At 38.5% G+C, this 26,563-nt stretch overlaps 1 pseudogene; it reads left to right on the top strand.

Annotated features, from left to right (window-relative positions):
* The window catches only part of LOC143645034 (heterogeneous nuclear ribonucleoprotein Q-like), a 47,160-nt pseudogene that overhangs the window by 13,931 nt on the left and 6,666 nt on the right, over nucleotides 1–26,563 (top strand).

Here is a 26,563-nt window from a genome sequence, read left to right on the forward strand (position 1 = left end):
AGGAGCAAGGGACCAGCAGATGCCAGCCCCATGACATCCCAGCTGACAGGAGTTCCTGACTCATTGGCCTTCCTTGAATTAAGGTGTCTTTCCACGAATGTCTTATTTTGGACATATAGGCTTAGAACTGTTAACTTGAAACTTATTCAATCCCTTTTTACAGGCCTTTCCATTTTTGGCATATTGTATCCCCATAGCTTAACAAACCAAAGCAGATGCTGATGGATAAATTCTTCCCTCTTCCTCCCCCAAAGAAACTGTCATGAGAAATGAGTCATTTTTAGCTTGGGAGATCCTGTGTAATGATCAAGCATCCACTCCTTCTTGACATTGAGTGGCATCAACTCAGGAACACACACTGTGTTGGCTCTCCATCCTCCCCCATCTTACTTTCTTTTCCCCTCACTTCTACAACCTGGGATCATACACCTTAACCAAGCTAGAGCCCATAAACCTGAGCCTCGAGCTCTGCTCTGGGCAACCCAGACCTAAAATTTCAAAAGTGTTAAAGGTGTCACACAATATAAAACAAATAATCTTAATAGTCCTATAACTATTAAAGAAATTGAACTGATAATTTAAATGCTTTCAGAAAAGAAATCTTCAGGCCCAAGTGGTTTCACTGGAGAATTCTACAAAACATTTCTAAAGGAATTAGCAAAATATTCTACACAAGCTCTTCTGGAAGAATAGAAGAGGAGAAAGCACATCACAACTCATTTTATAGAGCCAGTACTATCCTAATACCAAACCTAGACCAGTACCAAAAACAAAAAACAAAAAAAAACCCTGAAGATTAATATTTCTTATGGAACTGGATGCAAAAAAATATGTTTTAATGCTAGCATATCAAATCCAGAAATATATAAAAAGAATTATACAACCAATGGGGCAAAGCCTGGAATAAACCAGCAAGGCTGATTGATATTTGAAACTCAATCAATGTAATCCAGCATATCAATTGACACAGAAAAGGATTTTAACAAACTCAACACCCATTCAGGATAAAAACTCTTCAAAAATTAGGAATAGAGGGGAAATTCCTGAACTTCATAAAACAATCTATAAAAGTTTACAGCCATCACACTCTCTAAGCCCAACTCTGCAAGTGAAATCATTGCCCTCCCCACTACGTGAAGCATGACATCCAGGGGTGAAAGTCTCCCTGATGACATGGGAGAGGACTTCCAGGGATGAGCCCGGCCCTGGCACCGTGGGATCAACAATTTCATCCTGATCAAAAGGGGGAAAAGAAGTGTAACTAATAAAATATCAGCGGCTGGGAGAGTTCAAATAGAGTCGAGAGGCTAGTATGGTGGTCACTCATACACAAGCTTCAGTTAGTCACTGCTACCTATCATAGCTAGCCAAACCCCAACCAAAACCATTTCAGCCAATCCTAAAGAACACCTAGGGCAATATATAAGATTCTACAAAGGTTCCATGCATTAGGGTAACTTTCCAGAAACCTATAACCTCCAGATCAGTCCCTGGACCAGATAGTTCCTGAAACCTAGAGGGCCCATCCTCTCCAGAACATCAGCTAGTTCCATCTTCCTACACCATATTAGTTACAGCCCCTTCCAACATGAAAAGTTAGAAAGGCCATAGCCCAAATACTTCTAAAGAGTAGGATAGAAAGATCAAAGGTGATGGTGAAGTTATACACAGAAGGTAGGGTTTAGCAAATGAATATGATTGCTGAATCATTACATTGATATTTCTTTTAGTCTCCAATATCTTAGAGCAGCTAGAAGTAAAAACCTAAAATTGTGGAATTGTAACCCATACCAAACTCTGAAATCTGTTTTACAACTAATTGTGGTGTTGTGCTTTGAAATTTATTGCTTTTTTATATATATGTTATTTTTCACAAAAAAGAAAACAAAGTTGATTGTGATGAAAAAAAACACTATTCCTTCTAGCTTCCTGTATTTTGGAGCAGCTAGAAGGAAAAATCCTAGAGGATCATGTGGTAGCCCATGACAAACTCTGGGATCTGTCCTGTACCCACTTGTTGAAGAGTGCTTTGAAAACTATTGCTTTTTTCTTTCTTTGTTTTGTATATATGTTATATTATACAATTTAAAAAGTTTAGAAAAATTGACAGCCAACATCATACTTAACAGTAAAAGATTTTCCTCCTAAATTTGGGAACAATGCAAAGATGTGCACTCTTACTGCTTTTATTCCACATATTAGTGGAAGTCTTAGTGTGATTAGGCAAGAAAATAAATTAAAAGCCATACCTATTATAAAGGAAGAAATAAAACTGTCTCCATTTGCAGGTGACATGATCTATCTAGGTAGAAAATCCCAAGAAGTCAACAAAAACATTAGTAGAATTGAGTAAATTCAGCAAGGTTGCAGGGTACATGATCAACCCTCAGAAACCCATTGTATTTCTATGTAATAGCAACATACGTGTTTGTTGGAAGCCAAAAACAAAAAACACTACCAATTGCAACCATTTATCAAAAAATGAAATATAAATATAACAAAGTATAAATCTGACAAAACAGGTTCAGAAAATTACAAAATGCTAAGAAAATAAGTCGAAGAAGAAATAAATAAAATGAAGAGATATACTGGATTCAAATATTGGAAGACTCAATATAATAAAGATGTTAAACTGCCCAAAATTGATCTGTAGATTTAATGCGATTTCTATCAAAATTGCGAAAAGACTTTTTTGTAGACATAGACGAGCTTATTATAAAATTTATATGGAAAGACAAAAGAATAGAATAGCTATAGCAATTTTAAAAAGGAAAAATAAAATGGGAGTAATCACTCTACCTGATGCTAACACTTGGAAGATAATTACAGTAATCAAGATAGTATGGTATTGGTGGAGGAAAAGATACATAGATCAATGGAATAGAATAGAAAGAACCAGAAATAGACCAAAACAAATAAATTCAATTGCATTTTTTAATTAGAAAAGTTGTGGGGTTACAGAATAGTTATACATAAAGTACAGAGTTCCCATACCATCCTATTATAATCACCTTGCATTAATATATGTTTGTTACAATTATGAAAGCATTTAACTATAGTCCACAGTTAACTTAGAGTTCACTGTTTGTGTTGTTCAGTCCCATAGATTTTTCTTTTTAAAGTTATTCTAGTAACAGATACACAACCTAAAATTTCCCCTTTTAACCTCATTCAAATATATAATCTGGTGCTGTTAATTGCATTCATAATGTTGTGGTACCATCAGCAACATCCATTACCAAAACTTTTCCATCATCCCAACTAGAAACTCTATATATTTTAGCACTTATTCTTTATTCTGTACCCCAACCCTATCCCCTGGTAAGCTACTCTAAGTTTTGACTCCATGAATTTGCTTCTTCTAATTATTTCATATCAGTGAGATCATACAATATTTGTCCTTTTGTGTCCAACTTATTGCACTCAACATGATGTCTTCAAAGATCATACAGGTTACTCCATGTGTCAAAACTTCATTCCTTTTTATGACTGAATAGTAATATTGTGTATATATACCACATTTTATTTATCCATTAATCAGTTGATGGATACTTAGGTTGCTTCCAGTTTTTGGTAATTATGCATAATCCTATTAAGAACATCAGTGTGAAAATATCTGTTTGTGTCCCTACTTTCAATTCTTTGGGGTATATACCTAGAAGTGACATTGTTGGGTCATGTGGTAATTCTATACTTAACTTTCTGAGGAACTGCCAAACTGCCTTCCACAGTGACAGCACCATTTCACACTCCTACCAGGAATGAATGAGTTTTCCTATTTCTCCATATCCTCTCCAACACTTGTAATTTTCTGATTTTTAGATAGTAAACGTTCTAGTGGGTGTAAAATGCTTTGTCAGACTGGTTTTGATCTGCATTTCCATAATAGCTAATATATTAAGCAAACTTTCATGTGCTTTCTGGCCATTGGTATGTCTTCTTGAGAGAATTGTCTATTCAAGTCTTTTGCCCATTTTTTAAATTGGGTTGTTTGCCTTTTTTGTTGTTGAGTTAAAGCATTACTTTATATATGTAGGATATTAGACCCTTATCGGATATGTGGTTTCCTAATATTTTCTCTCCTGTATAGGCTGTTCTTTTATTTTCACAATAAACCCCTTAGAAGAACAAAAAATTTTAATTTTGATGAAGTCCCATTTACTTATTTTTTCTTTTGTTGCTTATACTTTGGGTGTAAAGTCTGAGAAAACATTGCCTAATACAATGGTTCTGAAGATTCTTCCCTATTTTTGATAGTTCTAGCTCTTATATTTAGTTTTTTGAACCATTCAAGGTTGTTTTTTTTTTTGTATACGTTGTGAGGTAGGGACCCACTTTCATTCCTTCACTTATGGCGATCCAGGGCTATTTGTTAAAGAGACTATTCTTTCCCAAGTTAGTGGTCTTTGCCCTTTTTCAAAAATCAGTTGGCCATAGCAGGTACATGTGTAGTTCAGTGGTAGAATTCTCATCTGGAGATTGGAATTTGATTCCATACCTATGCACTCCAAAAAAAAAAAAAAAATGAAGAAGAAGAAATGATGCTGCAATAATGGGATGTTCACATTGAAAAGAATGAAATGGGACCCCCACCACACAGCATACAAAAAAAAAAGTTGGCCATAAATGTGATGATTGATTTCTGAACAATCAATTTTATTCCGTTGTTCTATGTGTCTGCTCTTGTGCCAGGACCATGATGTTTTGATTACTGTGGTTTGTAGTAAGTTTTAAGATCAGGAAGTGTGAGTCCTCCAATTTCATTTTCCTTTTTCAAGATGGCTTTGGCTATTTGGGGCCCTTTACCCTTCTATATAAATTTAATTATTGGCTTTTCCTTTTTCACAAAGAAGGACATTTTTTATTTGGATTGCATTGAATTTGTAAACTGCTTTAGGTAGAAGTGACATCTTAACAATATTTAGTTTTCCAATCCATGGACATGGAATGTCCTTCCATTTATTTGGGTCTTCTTGGATTTCTTTTAGCAATGTTTAGTAGTTTTCTAGGTACAAGCCCTTTACATCCCTGGTTGGATTTACTCCTGATATTTGATTCTTTTAGTTGCTGTTGTAAATGGAATTTTTTTTCTTTGATTTCTTTTTCTCATTTTTTATTACTATATATAGAAACACTACTGATTTTAGGGTATTTATTTTGTACCCGAACACTTTGCTGAATTCATTTATTAGCTCTGGGAATTTTGCTGTAGATTTGGCAGGATTTTCTGTATTTAAAACCATGATATCTACAAATGGGGAAAGCTTTACTTCTTCCTTTCCAATTTAGATGCCTTTTATTTCTTTTTCTTGCCTAATTGCTCTGACTAGAAAGTCCAGGACAATGTTGAATAAGAGTGGTGACATTGGGCAAGAATGTCTTGTTCCTGATCTTGAAGGGGACGCATTCAGTCTTTTACCCTTAAGTATGATGTTTGCTGTGGGTTCTTCATACGTGCCCTTTATCGTGTTGAGGAAGTTTCCTTCTATTCCTAGTTTTCTAACAGTTTTTATCAAGAAAGTTACTGGTTATTATAATGGTTCCTAGACTGTAATCTCTTAAAGCAGTTACATCTATTCCTGACTTGTGGTTATTTCTAAATTCTGAATGTTGAGCACATCGTGCATAACCTGGTCGGTACCTGGAACTTTAGGTATCTGTGTGACAATTGAGACTCAGAGCTAGAGTTCTGCAGCTCTGAAAGTCAGCATTATCTTATATAACAACCATTTTTAAAAAGCTGAAAAGGAGACGGACTTCAATTAGAAATATGAATGAAGTAGATCTGGGTAGAACTAAGGTAAATCAGACTAAAAGGTAGAAGATGATATTGTTTGTGTTTTAAAACTTCAACTTTTGAGTGATACCAAAGGAAAAGATGTCTATTTGGTACAAAATTTATATTTTCTGCAGAACACCATCTAATTTATCTTGTATGGTCAGTTTATTCGAACAACATCATTGCATGGAACCTTGAATAGGGAGTGAGATCTTGTTGGTTTGTAGAGGCTAGTGTGATGCCCTGATACATCCCAGAGTAATTTAGGCAGAGAATAAAAAATGTTTGCAAAGCCCCCTCGAGGGACTAGGGAAAAATATGAAATACTAAACTTCCCAACTTGGAGAATTCCTAATATTCTCGCAAACAGTGGGGACCACCAATTTAATAGGCCGAGCTCTCAATCTTGGGGATTAACCTTATGAAACTTATTCCTGCAAAGGAGAAGCTAAGGTTACTTATAATTATGCCTAAGAGTCACCCCCTTTTTGTTGCTCAAATTTGACCTCTCTCTCGAAACTAACTTGGCAGATAAACTCACTGCCCACACCCTCTATGTGGGACACGACTCCCAGGTGTGAAAATCTCTCTGGCAATGTGAGACATGATTCCTGGGGATGAGCCTGGACTCAGCACTGTGGGATTGAGAAAGCCTATTGACCAAAAGGGAGAAGAGAAATGAAACAAAATGAAGTTTCAGTGGCTGCGAGATTTCAAATAGAGTCGAGAGGTCAATCTGGAGGTTATTCTTTTGAATTATATAGATATCCCTTTCTGTTTATAGTGTATTAGAATAGCTACAAGGAAATACCTGAAACTGTTGAACTGTGTTCCAGCAGCCTTGATTCTTAAAGATAATTGTATAACTATAAAGCTTTAACAATGCGACCATGCGATTGTCAAAACCTTGTGGCTGATACTCCCTTTATCCAGTGTATGGACGGATAAGTAAAAAAAAAAAAAGGGACAGTAATAAATAAATAATGTGAGGGACTAGGGGTATGGAATGTTTTGGGTGTTCTTTTACATTTTTATTTTTATTTTTATTCTTATATATTTTTTGGAGTAATGAAAATGTTCAAACATTGATTGTGGTGATGAATGCACAACTATATGATGATACTGTGAACCATTGAGTGTAAACTTTGGCTGATTATATGGTATGTGAATATATCTCAATAAAATTCCATTAAAAAACACATTATTTTGAGCTAAAGATGCAGGTGCCAAGGAAGAAAAAAAAAAAAAGAAAGGTGCTAGATTTTGTCAAATACCTTTTCTGCATCAATTAAGATAATCATGTAGTTTTTTCCCTTCATTCTGCTACTGTGGTATGATACATTTCTGATTTTCTTGTGTTGAACCATCCTCATATACCTGGGACAAAACCCACTTGATCATGGTACATCATTCTTTTTGTCTTTGATTTCACTGATTATTTCTTCTGCCAGCTCCAATCTACTGTTGAAACCCTCCTGGGAATTTTTCATTTCACTTATTATGGTCTTCAATTCCAGTAGTTCTTTTGTTTCCTTTCCAAAAATTTCTCTCTTAATTGAGATTCTCATATCATTCATTCATTGTTTTCTTGATATCCTTTTAGTTCTTTCTCTGTATTTTCCTTCATATCTTTGAGCATTTTTAAGATCATTATTTTAAGACTTTGACTAGTATGTCCACAGTCTGGTGGACTGTCCATTGATTTTTTTTTTGGACTTTTGCCCTCTTCCTTTGGATGGGCCATCACGTTCTGTTTCTTTGTTTGTCTTGTAATCTTTTGTTGCTCACTGTAAACTTTAACATTTTTAAATGTTAACTTGGGGATTGTGCTGGTTTGAATCTATTATATACTCTAGAAAAGCTCTGTTTTCATCTTGATCCTATTTTGTGGTGGCAACTGTTTCTTTTCATCCTATTCAGTACTATAGGTTGGGATCTTTTGATTCAGTCTTCTCCAAGCAGATGTGACACACCCAACTGTGGGTATTAACTTTGATTAGGTGGAGATGTGACTCTACCCATTCCAGGTAGGTCTTGATTAGCTTGCTGGAGTCCTTCAAAAGAAGAGAACATTTTGGAGAGAGCTTAGAGCAGACAGAGCCAACAGAAAGGGCAGAGCCTGGAGAACTGACAGAAGAGCCTCAAAGCCCACAGAGACTTCAGAGCAGAGCTGACACACACGGGCACATGGAGAGCAGAGACACGATGTTTGGAGATGCTTGGAGCCCAGTAAATGTGACAAGAGATGTTAAGCAACCCAGATCCTGGAGTAAACCAAGAGAAGCCAAGAGAAAAACCAAGGGGCAGATTCATGAAGAATTGAGCAAAATAACAGAGGGTCTTACAGATGTTATTTTATACCACCAGCCAGGTGGCAAGGAAAAAATAGGGACTTTTGTTTCCTTGAGTATGAAGATCACAAAACAGCTGCACAGGCAAGGTGTACATTAATGAGTTGTCAAGTCAAAGTTTGGGGAAATGTTGGAACTGTTGAATGGGCTGACCCTATAGAAGATCCTAATCCTGAAGTTATGGCAAAGGCGAAAGTACTGTTTGTACACAACATTGCTCATACTGTAACAGAAGAGATTTTAGAAAAAGCATTTAGTCAGTTTGGGAAACTTAAGCACGTGAAGAAACTAAAAGATTATGCTTCATTTATTTCAGTGAGCAAGATGGTGCTGTCAAGGGTAGGGAAGAAATGAATGGTAAAGACTGGGAGGGAGAAGGTATTGAAATTGTTTTTGCAAAGCCACCAGATCAGAAGAGGAAAGAGAAAAGCTCAGAGGCAAACAGCAAAGAATCAAATGTATGATGATTGCTACTATTATGGTCCCCTTCATATGCCCCCTCCAACAAAAAGTCATAGGTGTGGAGGAAGGGTCATGGGTATCCTCCATATTATGATGGCTATGAAGATTATTATGATCATTATGGCTATAATTACCATAACTATCATGGCGACTATGAAGATCCATACTATGGTTATGAAGATTTTCAAGTTCGAGCTAGAGGAAGGGGTGGTGGAGGGGCAAAGGGTTCTTTTCCCCATGACAGAGCTGTAGAGGGGGTCCTGCATTCATGGTGCAAGAGGATGTGCCCAACAACACAGAGGCCTCAGGGTACGCAGTGCCAGGGGTGGCCACAGTGGGAAATTAGGAAGAAAGCGCAAAGCTGATGGGTACAAAACAGCCAGATTCCAAGCGCGCCAGGCCAATAATCAGAGGCTCCCAACCCACTGCTCAGCAACCGCTCCGTTCTGGTGATCATTCTGGTAACTATGTTTACATATCTGAAAAGCAGGAGTTTTATCAGGATACTTTGGGGGCAACAATGGTAGTAGAGAACAGTAGGGCATCGGTAAAATTGGAGACTGATAGGTTAATCAGAAACTGATTGGCTCTAAATCTGAATGGGGGCCACTATAATTTGTGACAACTGACAAGATTTCCCTTTAATGTATATATTTTAACAATCTGCTTGGACACGAACAAAGCCACACTTCTAACAGCTTCTGGTGAATTGATTTAATTTTTAATTTTTTTTCAATACAGGTATTCCGAGATATTGAAAGAAACAGTTAATGGGTTTGCATTCCTGCTTGAGAAAATTTGGCTCAAGTCCACTTAGCTGTAGTGTATGTACAATGTTTCCAGGAGTGTTTAGATTTGGTGTCTTGAAAGGTAGCTGATTAAAACTGAGTATGTCTTTAATATCTTGTATCAGAAAACCTGTTTGTATGTTACCAACTTAAATTACTAGAACAAGGTAGATTGATACACAGCTGTGATTTTTAATTTGGAACTTTGACCTAGTTTTTCAAAACTATTTTGGCTATTTGTATTCTTTATGCTGCTGTTTATTTCAATAAAAAAATTACACTAAAATGTCTAAAAAAAAAAGTGGTGTCAAGTGGGGTGCAGTGTTCATACAAAGAAGTAGCATAAGGGAGTTCTTTGTGGTGATGGGACAGTTCTGCATCCTAATTGTGTGAATCTACACGTGGGATGATATTGCATAGAACTATACATGCACACACATAAGTGACTGCAGAGTAAAAAAACTGGTGGAACCTGAATTAGGTCTGTGGTCTAGTTAACACTAATGTACCAAGGTCAACTTCTAACATACTAATGTCAAAGATATTACACTACTACCCTATATGAGGTCGCCACTGGGGAAAGCTGGGTGAAGAGGACCTGGGACTCTTCAAATATTTTTGCAACTTCCTATGAGTCTATAATTGTTTAAAAATAAAAAACAACAGGGAAATTTAAAATTAACTACACAAATAAATAAACACACACACACAAACATTCACACCTCAATTACCCACCTCTCTAAAATCTTAAGGTCCTTGTCTTTTTCTGGGGGGCGGGGGGGGAGCAGACAGGGTGCATGGACTGGGAATCGAACCTGGATCTCCTGCATGGAAGGCAATCATTCTACCACTAAACCACCCCTGTGTCTTTTTTAATGACTGCGAGGGAGCTTTTCCCCTATACCAAAGATAGGTGTGGACATGAAAAAAAGGCCAAAAGGAAGGCAACAGAGGGACATAAAATTTCCTATACTAAAGAGGGAAGTAGGCCAAAGTCCCGGGACCTACAGGAGAAAAATAATATTATGCCCTGAACAAAGAAATGTGCTATGGAGTTGAAATAGAGGGAGGCTGTGTTCACTAACACCCGATCGTGGAGAAAATAACAGGGACAGACAGGCTGGAGCAAATCTGGGGTTAGGGAGTTGCAGTGAGAGGAGGAGAGCATCTCTGCGAGACTGGGTAGAATGACAGCAGAAGGAAATCATTTCAGAGGGATAACACAGAGAGAGGCAGAGTCTTCACTTCAGGTACAACAAAGATGGATGTCCAGCCTTATGAGCATTGACTGAGAATGAATCAACCCTTGCTAAATGAGTTCTATGGTCACCGCTGCCTCGAGTACCAGGAGCTCAGCCTGCTCTCTCATTCTGCCTCCATCTGAGCCCGAAGCATACTAATAATAGTCATTAACCTAGAGGGGAATAGAAATGTTATGTTTTTTCCAAAAATGTTTCATATTGATGACCTCATTGTCAGCCTCACTGCACACTTTCAGGGAAGGTGTATTTTTTTTTAAGTTAGAAAATTAAGGAAGGCAGAGATTTCACTAACCCATGTGGATACAGTGCTACATTTCAGATCTCTTGGCTGTGACAATCAATTCTGAAATATGAATTGAGTATCTACTATGTTTAAAAACAGTTTTCCATCAGACCATGTCATTTCCTGGTCCATGGCCTCTCTTGCAATATGATGTGCAGAAAATGAGAAATTTGGAGAGAAAAGCTACCAGGAAAAGCCAGCCTCATAGAAAGAGCTCTGCTTTTCAAGGAGCCACAGTGATAAAGGAAAAGCATCCTTTCATTTGTTTGTGGGTTTTATTTTTCTCAAGAAAGGAAGGGAAAATATGCAAATTGTACCCTGGCTGGATTTATGTTTTCAGGTAATTCCTGAATCTTAGTTATACATGGGTCCTGGATTATTCAGAATTTATTTTTATCTCTCAACCTCCAGCAGGAGCTTAGAGGGTTGTTCTTTGCCTGCTGGGTGAGGTTGCCATAGAAACTCTTTCAGGGGAGGCGGTGTCTTTCTTTATAATGCTGTGACTAAAACAGGGACTGAAACAGACCAGCCACTCCCAGACAAGAATAATGTTGCTCTGGACTCAGAAAATTCTCCATCTCTTCTACTCCAATATTTCCCATACCCTGAGATGTGTAGTGTGGCTGCACAAGATCAGTGCCCAAGCATGGAAAAAAAAATATCATCTGTCCCCTGAAGCCTGACCTTTACTACCCCTCCTTGGTTAGGGGTGCTGAAGCTGGCTTGAATGGGTTCATAAGATCTAATGTGTGCATCTTTTCCCAATTTCCTGCTCAGGGATATCACATTGGTTACTTGGAATTGGCCGCAGTGGGAGAATTTACACCATAGAAATTGGCAAGTGCTACAAATTAAGGTGTTTTATTATTATTTTTTACTGACTCACTTCTGAGATAACTGATCCTTCCCCAAAAACTCTGTGAAGATACAGTCTGATTCTGAATCCTTTGTTTTCCAAAGATTGCTGTATTATAGATATGTCTGGGCCCAAGAGAAATGAGTGAATCAGATTTATATCTGGTTCTAGAACCCAATTCTCTTCCTAATTTGAACTATCTGTGCCAATATGAAAGGATTTATGTGCCCTAGAAAAGGCATGTATTGATCCTAATCAATCTTGTGGGAGCAATGGTTTTTCTAATCCTTATTCGGTACTATAGGTTGGAAACTTGACTAGGTTATCTCAATCAATTGGGGGTAATAAACTTGATTAGATGCAGATGTGTCTCTACCCATTCTGGGTGGGTCATGATTAGTTTACTGGAATACTGTAAAAGAGAAGACAGTTTGGAGAGAGTTCCTTTTGAGAACAAGGAGAGAGCTGCAAAGCCATAACAGAAGGATGAGAGAACCAGAGAGTCCAGCCAGCAACCTTTGGAAATGAAGAAGGAAAATGCCTCCCAGGTTGCTTCATGAAGCAAGAGGCCTGGAGAGGAAGCTAGCAGATGCCGTGTTCACTATGTGCCTTTCCACTTGAGAGAGAAACCCGAACTTCATCGGCCTTCCTGAATCAAGGTACCTTTCCCTGGATGCCTTGAATTTGACATTTCTATAGACTTGCTTTAATTGGGACATTCTCATGGCCTTATAACTGTAAGTTTGTAATATAATAAATTCCCCTTTTAAAAAGCCATTCCATTTCTTGTTATTGCACTCTGGCAGCGAGCAAACCAGAACACTACCTTCATAAATTCTATGGACCTCTATTATCATACTGTGCAGTGTTTTTAAAACATATGTCACTTTAATCATTTATGATCTCCTTGAAAGCAAAGATTCTTTCTTGCATGTCATTGTATCCTTAGTGCCAAACAGCACCTTGTATGTGGCCATTGAACTTACTGAAGGAATGAATGTTAGAACAGGAAGGATCAAGAAATAACCTAACAGTCATTCTTCTAGAAATTACTCCCAGGAAAGTAATTGTAACTTACCCAAGGATACAACTATATTAATAATAGAGACAAGATGAGAACTTGGCTGATATCTTTTAAAAGTATGCTACATTGTTTCAAATATCCAGTACTTGTGACGAATACTACATCTGAGTTGAGGCCTCAAACTTTATGGTTATTGTTCTAGTTTGCTAGCTGCCGGAATGCAATATACCAGAAACAGAATGGCTTTCAAAAAAGGGAATTTAATAAGTTGCTAGTTTACAGTTCCAAGGCTGAGATAATGTCCCAATTAAAGCAAGTCTATAGAAATGTCCAATCTAAGGCATCCAGAGAAAGATACCTTGGTTCAAGAAGGCTGATGAAGTTCAGGGTTTCTTTCCTAAGTGAGAAGGCACATGGCAGACACAACCAGGGTTCCTCTCTCTTCTGGAACGGCACATGGCAAACACAGCAACATCTGCTAGCTTTCTCTCCTGGCTTCCTGCTTCATGAAGCTCCCTGAGAGGCATTTTCCTTCTTCATCTCCAAAGGTCGCTGTTTGGTGGACTCTGCTTCTTGTGGCTATATTATTCTGCTCTGCTCTCTCTGAATTGCTCTCATTCTCCAAAATGTTTCCTCTTTTATAGGACTTCAGAAACCAATCAAGACCCACCAGAATAGGTGGAGACATGTCATCACCTAATCCAGTTTAACAACCACTCTTGATCACATCTCCAGGGAGATGATCTGATTACAGTTTCAAACATACAGTATTGAGTAAGGATTAGATGAAATGGCCGTCTTTACAAAATGGGATTAGGATTAAAACATGACTTTTCTAGGGTACATAAGTCATTTCAAACCAGCACAGTTATCTCTGAACATTACACCCTACAACCTTGTCATATGAGGAGATGCCTGCATTGGACTTTATTCATCCTTGTCTGGGTATTTCTAACATCCTTCATACTCCCTATTCCTACCCAAAAAAAGACTTAACTCAAGGGTAGGATCCAGGCCACTTATATCTGATCACAGTTTCCTGCTGTTTCTTCTTTCTCTCCATGTGTGTCTCTTTCTGTCACTGTATTTCCCTGTGTCTCTGTCTCTTTCTCTCCCACCACTTCCTGGAAAAGGTTCCCTGATGAGTAGAAACCTCTCAGAAATTGAGTTCTTTCTTTACAAATCCTTAATGGAAAACTCTAACTCTCATCAAGGCTACAGATACTCTCAATGTATAGGAGGTTATGTCACATAAAAGGAAGTGTGGAAAAGAAAATCACATTAATAGATTTTAAATTATTGCCTATACATGTTAATGTTCTCAACACAGTGCCTCACTTTCTTTTCTCCCCTACTTCCTTCCCCATAACCTTGGTTCAAAGCTCTTTTTTTTTTCTTCTTTCTCTCTCCCCTTCCTCCTCCTCCTTCTTCATCATCAAATAGAATCCAAGTGTTCAAAATATGGGATAATGTGCTGAGTGCTTAATAAAATCTTGGTTTGTAAATTGCTAGTATGCTTCTGATGTTTTTTACTGGTAAGCCTAAAGAGAAAAATGCATTTGCTAGATTAATACCTGCATTCCAGATGCTGGAAGATATGTAGATTTACTCCAGTAAAGAGATCACATCTGAAACAGAAGCTTCAATTGAAGTTCTTACCTGATTAAGTTTACAATAATCCATAATCATTCTTCAAGATCCATCATTCTTCTGCACAGGTCAAAGAGTCAACCATCAAAGCAAATAGTGTCACTGTGAGACACTCAAGATAAAACATTGAAGATGGAATCTCCAGCCAATGCACCCATATCAGTAAATTCACCTTGAACCAACCATTTTAGGATTCATTCCCATGTTATTCCTCAGATTTTTTTCGATAAATAATGTCAAAATCTTGCAATTCTTTCTGTTTGTGTGGTAAACTTCTCAGGGGCCACACTTATACCTGACCCCTGAAGCTTGCCAGAACTTGAGTCTGTTTAGAAGTTAGAAGCAATAAGAGATGGTTATGCTGAGTCCTGAAGAGGATCAGTGCTCCCAAGCAAAACAATTACCTCAAAAGAGGTCAGTACAGGTCATTAAGGCAGACAGGGGAGGAAAGGCTATTTCTTACTGGCAAAAGAATCTCCACAGAATTTTTGGATTCAATGTTCTTAGCTTCATCAGAATCTGCCCACATGTCTCCATTCTAATTTTCAGAGTCCCTGGTCTTCCATACTAATGCCCTAACTTTGTTACGAAAGACCCTGTGATGTTGCAGAAATGGACCTTGGGTTTTATCTTAAGAAATCTCAACCCTGCAGCTGCAAGAGGCAAGAGATAAGGTTTTATATCAGGGAAGTTACAAAAACTCTGGGTTGTTTTTATTTATTTATTATTTATTTATTTATAACTTAGACCTTGAGTTGGGAATTTCAGCCTTGCACCCACTATTTTCTTTCTTTGAGTCCTCCGGTAAACTTGGAAGAAACCAATCAACCCCACAGTCCTTTATTCTACTTAAATATTCTATAGCAACATCTACATAATAACTCAGAGTCATGCCTTCTGTAACACCTGACTCCAGGAAACTCCAGTAAGTAACTGTTGTTTGGCATTACTTGTTCTAGACTAGTATCCTACTTAGTCATTAAAGTCTTAAATCTAACCAGATCAGAAAAGCAATTTCTGATTCCAATCCTTAAAGTTCTACAGGTAGGGAATTCTGTGAAATGTAGATTCCAGCTTGATCAAGTTGTTGCAGCACAACTAAGAGTATGTAATTGGAAGCAAGTGACATTAAGGAACTATACACGTATGATAACAATTTTTAATCGTGGATTTGGGGGTGGGGCGGTGCAGAGGGGACAGGGAAATCAAACCCAGGTCTCCTGCATGGCAGGTAAGGGTTCTATCACTGAATCACCTATGCACCCATCTGGGAGATTTTTAAATCTGTGACTTAAGAAGAGAATTGTCACTGCTCCCTTTTCACCTTAACAGGCTGTTGGATTCATTTTCCTGAGCCATATTTTAAATACTTATGACTCAAAGGGCAAGGAGAATGGAAATTTAGAGTTCAGCTAGTCCCCCCAAAGAATCTACTCTTGGGGATATACTCACTAAACATTATTATTCTAACTCTGTTATCTATAAAGTTCAGTGGGTCTTTCTACTATAAAGAACATTCAGTATTAAGAAATTTTTGTCACATAATTTATTAAAGCATTTTTCTCAAGCTTCCTTTCTGATTTGATTTCAGCAGCCCTTTATGGGATCAGGTGGCTGAACTAAGTTATTTCTCAGAGTACTTTTTACACTTTATTCTGTCATTTTATTTAAGCATGAAGCATCTTCACTGCTATTTTTTAATATGTGCCTGCAGGGTGTTTTTAGATGGTATCTGACAAGATAGAACATAGACAAAACAATTTTCATCCATAGGAATTTCGAATTTGCACAGCACTCTCAAATGTTTTCACATTTGGGTCTCAAAAGAATTCAATGAAGTGAGCAAGGCAAGTGCAATAACCACCATGTTAAGATATGGAAATTTAAGTCTCTGCACTTTTAAACAACATGATGTTCACAGAGCTCTTTTACTTCATCACACGTGATGCAACAGAAATTATGCAACTGAGTATGGTTGCTGGATCAGATGCCTTTTTTTTTTTCAATTTTGCAGCAGTGATGATGGTTTGCTGTACTTCATCCCTCCTTCATCAACTGGCAGTCTATGTGACCAAAGCATGCATTATGAGATAGTACTAGAAAGAGAATATGCTCCAGTAAAAGACCTAGATTTGAAGAATACCTTGATTGTTTATTCATTTTGTGGTTATGGGCAAGTTACTGAATCTCTATTCTCTTCAGTTCCTCCATCTTAAAAAGTGGAACAATAACACACCTACCTTGCAAGGTTGTGAAGATGACATGATAGAATGCATATTGAGTGCCTAGTACAATGCCTCGCATACAGAAGGCGCCCCACAAATGCCATTTTTCATCTTTAAATCCTACTACTTCTTCAAGGCTGAATGCAGCACCAAAATCTCCCTAAACCATCTCATTTTTCCACTCTCACATCTACCCAGTACCACTAAGAACTCTATTTACTTATTCTTGAACTGTTTTATATTCTGTTCATTTGCATTTATTCAACAAATATATAGTGAGCACAAACTATTTTTTGCAGACACTGCACTGGACTCTGGATATAAAATAGTGAAGAAAACATATTTGTTCACTGATGAATGGTGATAAATACTGTGAAGTCAAAGATCAGATTGTTATTCGGAAGACTGAGTTTAGCTTGGGAGGTGAAGGATGTTCTCCTTGGAGTGACATTTAAGCAAGGACATGAAGGAACAGAAAAACTCAAGCATATGAAGATGGGAAACAGCATCCTACAGAGAGGGAGCAGTAGGTATGTAAACCCTGGCCAGTGGATACAAGCATTAGAAAAGATCAGTGTGACTGGAGTACAATGAATGAAAGGGGTGTGGGCTGAGAGAGGTTGGACAGGCAGGGATGGACTAGACCACGCAGGTCCTTTAACTTAGGTTGGATTTTCCCAGAAACAAATTCTAAAACAAAATTTTAAACATCCACATTTTATTTAGGAAGTAACCCAAGGCGGAGGTGTAGAGATGTGAGAGAGGGAAGAAAATGAAGCCAATAAAGCCTGCCTTATTGAACAGGTCACCATTGTGGCATAGCTGGATGTCAATCCCACTGGGAAACTCCAGGAGACAGTATATATAGAACATGCACCAGGAGTCAAAGAAGCTGGGTTCTTTACCAGATATATTCCTATGCTATGCACGGTATTAATTCTCTGGCATTTCTGGCTTGTTCTGTGCAGGTCTAGCACATTTCATGGCTAGAAAAACAAGCCAGGGCAGAAAGTAATAGATACATGCAGAATGCAGCCTTCAACATGGAAAGACAAATGCTGAGGACATTGGGGGAGAGAATCAAGGAAGCCTTACTGGACACATTTGAGTCTGACTTTTATTCTAATTACAATGGGAAAACATTGAAGGATTTTTAAGTGGTATGGTGAAATGATATAGTTTAATTTTATTAGTTTTGTTTGCCCTTTTATAATGTAAGATCATTGAGAACAAAGGAGATATTTTACATTCTTTTAGCACTAGCCACAATAATTACACAGTGCTGTTTACATATTAGGCACTCAATAAATATGTCCAAGAATAAAGGCATATGGTAGATCCAAGTTAATTGAGCAACAAAAGATCAAATTAAAGCTTTTATCTATAAAGATGTCTTGTATTACTTTCCATGAACTCCTTTAAAGTGGCCAAATGACATCAAGGCCACCTTGGTATCCAGTGAATTAACTATAATCTGGGCTCTTTGTAGGAAATATTTTAGAGAATTCAGCCATCTGATGGGGGCATCTGGTTTCAGAATTGAGAGAACAGGAGGATACAGTGGTTGGGTATGACTGTGGAGTCCCACCCAGATCAAACAGCTAAGCTTTAACCCTTAATCAATTATGGGATCTAAGCCAATTACTCAATCTCCTTCACCCTCATCTACCTCATCTGTAAAATGGATATCATAATAATGAGGTTTCCCTCCCACGGTTGGTACAAAGGTTAAATAAACAATATTATCTGCCCAGTATATAATTAGCATTCAATAAATGTTATCACAGCAGAATTTATTTAGGGTTACTCGGATAGGTCTTCTGGAGTACAGGTAAAAATTTACTCTCCAGGTAAGGCCAGAGACACAGGCAGAAGAACCCTCTCCTATGGCTTGCTGTGTTTCTTCAAGCCTGTATTTCAAAAGAAAATTTTTTTCCAATGGACAATTCATCTCAAAAATAGACTTTCCCCTTGGGAATGGGTTCTTACCCCACATATTTGTAGAGTGGAGAGAGGGTGCTGGATGCCGCCGGTTGGTGCCTACATCTCCCTCCCCTCTCCCAGCTCTCCCGGCTGCCTTCCTCTGGCCAGCTCAAATCCACTTACTCCCCAAAGGGTTCGAGCCTCACACACAGTGAAACAGGCCTGACACTGACATCTGGGCCTGCATTAGGCTACACTTTAGAACTTATTTTCTTTATAACTTGAATTTTTTTCTGATTTCAAAGAAATAAATTCTTCTTGTTCAAATTTTGGGAAATGTATACAAGACTGTAGGAAAATAAAAGCTGTTTACATGCTGCCCTAGGATATGGTTGCATTCACCCAACACAGGTTTAGCTGAACTTTTAAAAATGCTTTTACAGTGTATCTGACCTAAATATCCTTTACAAAGTAGCCTCCCTTTCTTCTGGCTTTAGCCTATACAAAAACCAAAAATATTGGGCCACTATTTTGGCCTTCTGTGTGTAGGTGTTTGTCCACTTTTGTACCTCCTTCCACCTCCTGGACACTTGAACGGATGCCTGCATGTGGCTGGTAAGAAAAAAGGCAATGCTGAGATGACTAAAGAGTAGCACAGCTGTAGAGTGTCAGCTCTTATAGCAGCTGTATTTAGTTCAGAGCTGTGACTGTTATTTCTAGATTTTTTAGAGGCTATAATATATATGTATAACCTGGTATTTCCTTGGAAATTTGGGTAACTGTGTGACACCTAAGACTCAAAGTAGGAGTTCTGCAGTTCTAAGGGTCAGCAATGCTGCACAACAACTGTTAAAGAAACTGAAAAGAGATCAGGCTTCAATTAGAGATAACAGTGAAGCCCATCCGATCAGGACTAAGGTGGATCAGAATACAGGGTAAGGAGAACTCTGCATTTTAGAACTTCACCTACTCTATGAGACCAAAGGAAGAGAGGTTTATTTAGTCCAAAACCTAAATTTCTTTAACACATAATCCAGCTCAACCAGTCTGGATCGATCTTTTAAACAACCCAAACACAGGGAGCCCAGAATGGGAATGAGGGCTTGGATACTGTATGGCTTAATGTAATACTTGAATACATCCCAGGGTACGTTGAGCATATAATTAAAAAGTATCAAAAGTCTCTTAAGGGATGGGAGAAAAAAATATGGACGTATAAAACTTTAATACTGGGGAAAACCCTGATACTGTCTCAAACATTAGAGACTCCCAAGTCAATAGGCCAACCCTTGATCTTGAGGCCTGCTCTTGTGAAGCTTATTTATGCAGTGGAGAAACTAAGCCTACCTAAGGGTATGCCTAAGAGTTACTTCCAGAGGATCTCTTTTGGTGCTCAGCTGTGGTCTCTCTCTCTCTCAAGCCCAACTCAGCAAGAAAACTTACTGTCGCCTCTATGTGGGACATGACATTCAGGGGTGAAAATGTCCCTGGCACATAGGAGATGAAGCCTAGGGATGAGCCTGGCCCTAGCACGGTGGGACTGACAATGCCTTCTTGACCAAAATAGGGGGGGGAAATATGACAAATAAGGTGTCAGCATCTGAGAGAGTTCAAATAGAGTAGAGAGGCTACTCTGGAAGTCATTCTCATGTAAGTTTCAGTTAAATATTGCAATTTATCCTGGTTTGCCAAACCCCAGTCAAAACCATTCCTGCCAACCCTAAAGAACACTTAGGACTTTAACTGAAATTCTTTAAAGGTTCCATGCACTGTGATTACTTTCCAGAAACCTACAACCTCCAGATGGTTCCCACAAGAAAAGTCCTGAAATGCAGAGAGGCCAGTCTCTCCAGAACATCAGCTAGTTCCATCCCCCATCCCATATTATCAATAGCCCCTTCCAGCATGAAAAAGTTAAAACGGGCATAGCTCAAATATCCGTAAAGAGAGGTAGAAAGATCAAAGAAGAAGACAGAGTCATGACAGAAGAGATAGAATTTAACAAATGAGTATGACTGCTAAATCATTATTTGATGTTTTTTTTAGTCACCAATGTCTTGGAGCAGCTATAAGGAAAAACCTAAAATTGTGGAACTATAACCCATACCAAACTCTAAATCATGTTCTATAATTAATTGTTGCAGTGTGCTTTGAAATTTATTGCTTTTTTGTATATATGCTATTTTTCACAATTTAAAAAAAAAAGGAGTAGCACAGCTAAGATGACACTACCATCTGGAGGGTATAAACCCAGAGCTGAGCAAAGACCAACAGCTAAGTAGGCACTAGATCAGGTGAGGGGTTGCCAAGCCGTCTCCTAAGAAATCTTCTCATGGGAGGTTTTGGTGCTGTTGCCAAGATCTTCTCACTGAATTCTCACTTATGAATTCAGCCTGCAAAGATTTGCTCTAAATGGTGCCAGGTCCAGAGTTCAAGAGGTGTCTTCCAGCCACAGCCTTGTTTAGTTGGAAACAGGTATTCATGTCAGACTGTCATCAGGAGATGCCTTTTTTAAAGACTCTAAATAAAGCTCTCAAACTTGGCAGCTGTTCCAAACACTCAGCTTACCTCACTTGGTTACACTGAATGTCAGGCTGCTGGGACAGGAAGCTTCTAGGAAAGCTACGATGTGTTGGGGTACATTCCACTGAAGGCATTCAGAGCAGAGAGTCTAGGAGCAGAAAAATGGAAATCGGGGTTCCCAACTCCACATCATGAAACAAAACAAACACATTGCATCACCTGGAACAAGTTCTGACTACTGTTCAGCCTCTTTCCTGCTGAAGAGAGAGAAAGAGAGACAGAGAGAGAAACACCTAAAACCACTCTAGGAAGATGTATATATCCCTGATTTCCAGTGTCTTTCGGGCCCTCAGAAAGTTCTTCCTTAGCTCCAACCCAAGTTTCTCCAATTGCCATTTAGCTTCCTCTTTCAATTCACTACTTCAGGAGATAAAATTTCTTGACACAAAGGAAAGTGATGTAGGAATGTATGTAAACACTCTGCTTCAGACAATCCTGAGTTTGAATCCCAGATTCTACACTTATTAATCACATGATTTTGTGGACTAGAACTTTCCTCTCGGTGTTTCTGTTCCCCCATAAGAAAAATGAACTTATTAATAACACATTCCTGTTAGGATTGCTGTAAGGTTTAAATAAGATACTATATATATAATGGTCCACAATTTGGTACTATGAATATAACATTATACCATTTGCTATTTACCTGGCACTACTTTTAATCCCTGAGTGTGAATTAGACGCTACTCCTAACCCCCACTTTTAAAAAAATAATTCACCTTTTGCTATCTCTATAGATTGGCATTTTTCAAAGCCACATCATGATTATTGAAAGTATAATTTAAGGAATCTAAACTCTTTTGTCAACTTACTTAAAACTCAAAAATATCCTCTACTTGGTTAGTCTCCAAAAAGTCCTGGAATCCTTTTAACTCTTTTCACTATGGTACTAAAGACAAGGCCAAAGCAATAGAGCATTGGTGGTGAAATTTAAAGAAGATGCAGACTCCTTACTCTTAGTTTCCACTTCTGCTACACACACACACACACACACACACAAAGAGAGAGCTAAGGAAATGTATCTTTTTACTGCATAAAAACAAGAAATGCCTTCTCCTCTGAGATTTAACTCCATCCTCAGGGCCTTTAAGACCGTTGACAGTGCACAGTTGCTTATTTATTTGGTTTATATTTATGCATCACTAATGCCAGGAGAGACGTATGGTATTAGAATTCAGCTTTGTCCTTTCATGAATAACCCCGTCCATAATTTTGACTTTATGTACTGTTCTTCTATTAAGAGAGCCTCTTCGTACACACACACACTCCCAACAATAGCAAATCCTTCATAATCCTTTGCAGAGACTGCATCATGCACAAGCTACCTCTGCTCGCCAGGATGAGAAGCATTCATTATCCTTGCTCCCACTGCCACATTCAGGCCAAAGTCATAGCCGTGCAACTCAGCTTCTCTTCCTTACAGAGCTCATACAATTTGCTTTGTCAATCTCTTTGCATCCTCCTCAAAAGTTCTGTCCCAATTGCACAATGATTTGTCCTGTCTAATTCAGTGACTTTGTTTGAAGCATGGTTGCTCTCTCTACTCATCCCCCATCATCACCACTTGGGATGTCAGCATTCCATGCTGATATGGCTCCTTGTGTTCTGACCCCGCATGATCTTTTCTTTCTTTTTGATTCCAGAAACCTGCCAAACATCCACCAAACTTTAGTTAAGTCCAGCTCACCATCAGACAAATTCAGAAAATATTGCTGACACTGATCTGGATGTAAACTTGAAAAATTTCCCTCTGTTTTGTTTCTTTAAATGCATTAACTTTATGTTTTTCTTCCAGTGCTTTTTAAAAAAAATTCTGGCTGAACATTTGCTCATTGAAAAATAATTTTAATTCATACAGAAGGGTATAAATAAAAAACTAATGGATTCTTGATTTCCTTAAGTCCAATGCCCTCCATCTGCAAAGTACCTCGGTTACTTAGCAGGATGTTTTAGTCTATTAAAGCTACTGGAATGCAACATATCAGAAACGGAATGGCTTTCAAAAAGGGAATTTATTAAGTTGCAAGTTTACAATCTAAAGCTGTGAAAATGTCCATATTAAAGCACCAACAAGAGGTTACCTTCATTCAAGAAAGGCTGATGCTGGAACCCCTCTGTCAGCTGACTTGGTGACATCTGCTAACTTTCTCTCCCGGCTTCTTCAATGGCTTCCTCAGGGGCATTTTTTTTCATCTCCAAAGGTCTCTGGCTGTGTGGGCTCTCATGGCCCTGAAGTTTTTCCAAAATGGTTTCCTCTTAAAGGGCTCCTGTAAGTGACTCCACCTTGAATGGGTGGAGATGAATCTCCATGGAAACCACCTAATCAAAAGATACGACCCATAATTAGGTGGGTCACATCTCCGTGGAAACAATAAAAAAGATCCCAACCAGCAACATTGAATGAGGATTAAAGAACAAGTTTTCTAGGGACACAACAGTTTCAAACCAGTACACAAGACCTCCACAATCGGACTTGCTTGTCCCTCAACATGGTTCCATATTCAAAATGCCAATCCTTGAAATGTCTTCTCTGACCACCAGCTACTGCTCCTCTTCCTATCTCAACTGCTTGAAGCCTCTGAAATTTCTTCTTATTCTTATTGTCAGTGTCAATCACTCTATGATCTTCTACTCTCCTTTTCTGTCTCCACTGGATTTCACTCAGATTTGACATGATTAACCATTTTACAAGCATATTCTCTACCACCCCAGGATGCCTTAGCACCTTGAACTTCTCCTGCCTTACCTTTCTATTGCCCAGCCTTTGGGAACAGTTGCCAAGCATAATTGGAGAAAATCTTGAAGCCATTTGGACTGTAGCCACCACAAATTCATTCTTGGTTGAGTCTACAAACATTCACATCTGTTTTCATTCATCTTTTATTCATTCCCCATCGAATTACACAGATAGTTTTCCATATCTCTTTTATTCTCCTCAATGCCCCACTTCTGTCCAGTTCCCCACTCACAGCGGCTGACCTCATGCCTGTCCTCTGAGCAACTTCAAATTCTTTTCTTTTCTTTCTACCTCAATATTTCTGTGTATCTCTCCCCTTTCTCCTCTTCCTCTCCTAATTCTGAGGTTAACCCCTCAGTCAGTGCTTCTGATCCAAGCCCCTCCTCCCTTCTGCGTGCCAAGTTCCTCCATCAGTCAACTCCTTTCTCTTTCATCTTCATGATTTCTCTCTGAGATGATATCTCAACTTCTGCCCATCTCACCTTCCCTAAGAAAACGCTTCCTTATCCTGAAGTCTTCTCTCATCATCTTCCTATCCTTCTCTCATTCTCACTATCAAATATTTTGAAAGTAGAGTCATACAATCCCCACCACCAGTTTTGTGCCAATAATTTTTGCTTAGCTTCTTTCATTGTGGCTTGACTGCTCTCTCCCCTCTATGAAACTTCTCTTAGAGGAAACCAGTGATTTCCTAATTGCCGAGTCTACCAGTCAGTGTTTATTCCAACCAACTCTCTGCTGCAGCACTCACTATTGACATGAAACATTCCCTCTCTTTATTCCCTGGTACAGTGCTATTTTGGTCTCCTGCTATCACTTTGACCATTCTTTTTCCATCTCTATTACTGGCTCCACTGCTTCCTCTACCCTCCTAAATTTAGATATCTTCAGATCTCCTTTTCATACTCTTTCATTTAAATATCATCCATTTCCATTACTTCAATTATCACTATATGAGGATGACTCTCAAATCTTGATTGCCAACCCATTACCTCCTCTAAGGACCAGAATTAAATTTCAAGACAGACTATCAGCCTCTGAAACACAAACAAGGTACAAGGTCCATCATATCATCTCTATAACTTCTAATGGTATAAAATATCATCCCCACATACCACGGCTAGAATGACCCTTCCTCCCTTGCCCCATGATTTATCATTTGCCAACAAAACATTAGAGAGCTTCACACTATCAGAGAGCTTCAGACTTGGTCATCTCACACTAGCACTGCCTGATGTCAGACTCTTCTTCTCTCTCATTACAATTATTGTAATCGTTACTCCTATTTTTTCCCATTCTATGCTTCTCATTCTGTGGGTTACTTTTCCTAAACCCATTTTCAGATCACCTTAATCACATGACTGAAAGTTTCCAACAACTCCAGGTTATCTATCAAACTAAGTCCAGACTCCCTAATAAACATTCAAGACTATTAAGTTACCTTTCCAGCATTACTCACCTTATTTCTCTAAAGGTGTCCTGTGTTCAAATAAACTCATTCACTTCCCCCACCTCAGGCCTGCAATGTTCCTACCCCTATGTATTTGTTCATGTTCATTTTCCTGTCAAGAATACCATGCTTGTCAATCATTTCCTGTTGAAATCTTATCTTTGCTTCCTGGTCTGTTTCAAATGCACTTTCTCCCTGTTTCTTTTCCTTTTTGGGATGTAATCACCTTTTCTCTGATCCCCTCTAGCTTACTCTTAATCTACTTTGTATCATAACCAGTTCTGAAGGTGCTAACTTCTCACCACTGATGTCTTATTCTCACTATAGATTGTGAATGTCCTTAATGCTATTTTCCAAGTACTATGTTAGTTTCTGTAGTTTCAAAGATGAATAAAAATTCACCCTAATTTCCCTGAGAAATTTAAAAGCTCCTGATGCACAGGAAACCTGCATTTATATTTCTTACTCCCATACCACTAGGCAGGTGTTTCATTCTCCCAGAAAGAGAGTGAGTTCCTGTTACCACTCCTTAAGGGGTGAGGAATATAAAGTGGGGCCATCTTCCCCATGATGGCAAGGGAAAGTGTTTTCATGAATCCCCAGGTTGGAATTCTAAATGACAATCTTTGTCCTTGAGCATCAGACCACAGACTAGCGGTGGACACAGACCCCAAAGCACCAGTTATAATGCTGTTCATGAAGAGTCCGTAAAGAAATGTGTGCTATGGGAGCTGTGTGAGCAAGCAAAAGCAGGAAGGAAGGGTATGGAACATGGAAACGACCGAGCTCAATTGGGTTTTCTCAGTGTGACTGTGCTGATCATTCTGAAACACGCGCCTTTCCCAAACCCTAGGCACAGTTACATTCTCTTATAAATACTTAGAGAAATGCGATATAGCTTAACTTTTTCAAATTACATTATTGCTTCAGATAGTCTGGTTTTTGAAGCCTTTCCCTATTCTCCTTTAATCTCCTCCAATGGGCCAGAGGCTGCTGGGGGAATCTGTGTCCCTGAAAATGGTGAGTGAGAGAAATCAAAGAACAGAAAGCAAAGACTCGATGGTCCTCATTCTACTACACCTGTTAAGTAGTCAAGTCACTGATCTTCTCATGTATTTAGTTGCTTTTTTAAAAAAAATGAGGATAATAATAGTGACTACTCTTTTAAATTGTTGGGAGGATTAAATTAT

Source organism: Tamandua tetradactyla, chromosome 8 (genome assembly GCF_023851605.1).
Source record: "Tamandua tetradactyla isolate mTamTet1 chromosome 8, mTamTet1.pri, whole genome shotgun sequence".
Classification (NCBI taxonomy): domain Eukaryota; kingdom Metazoa; phylum Chordata; class Mammalia; order Pilosa; family Myrmecophagidae; genus Tamandua; species Tamandua tetradactyla.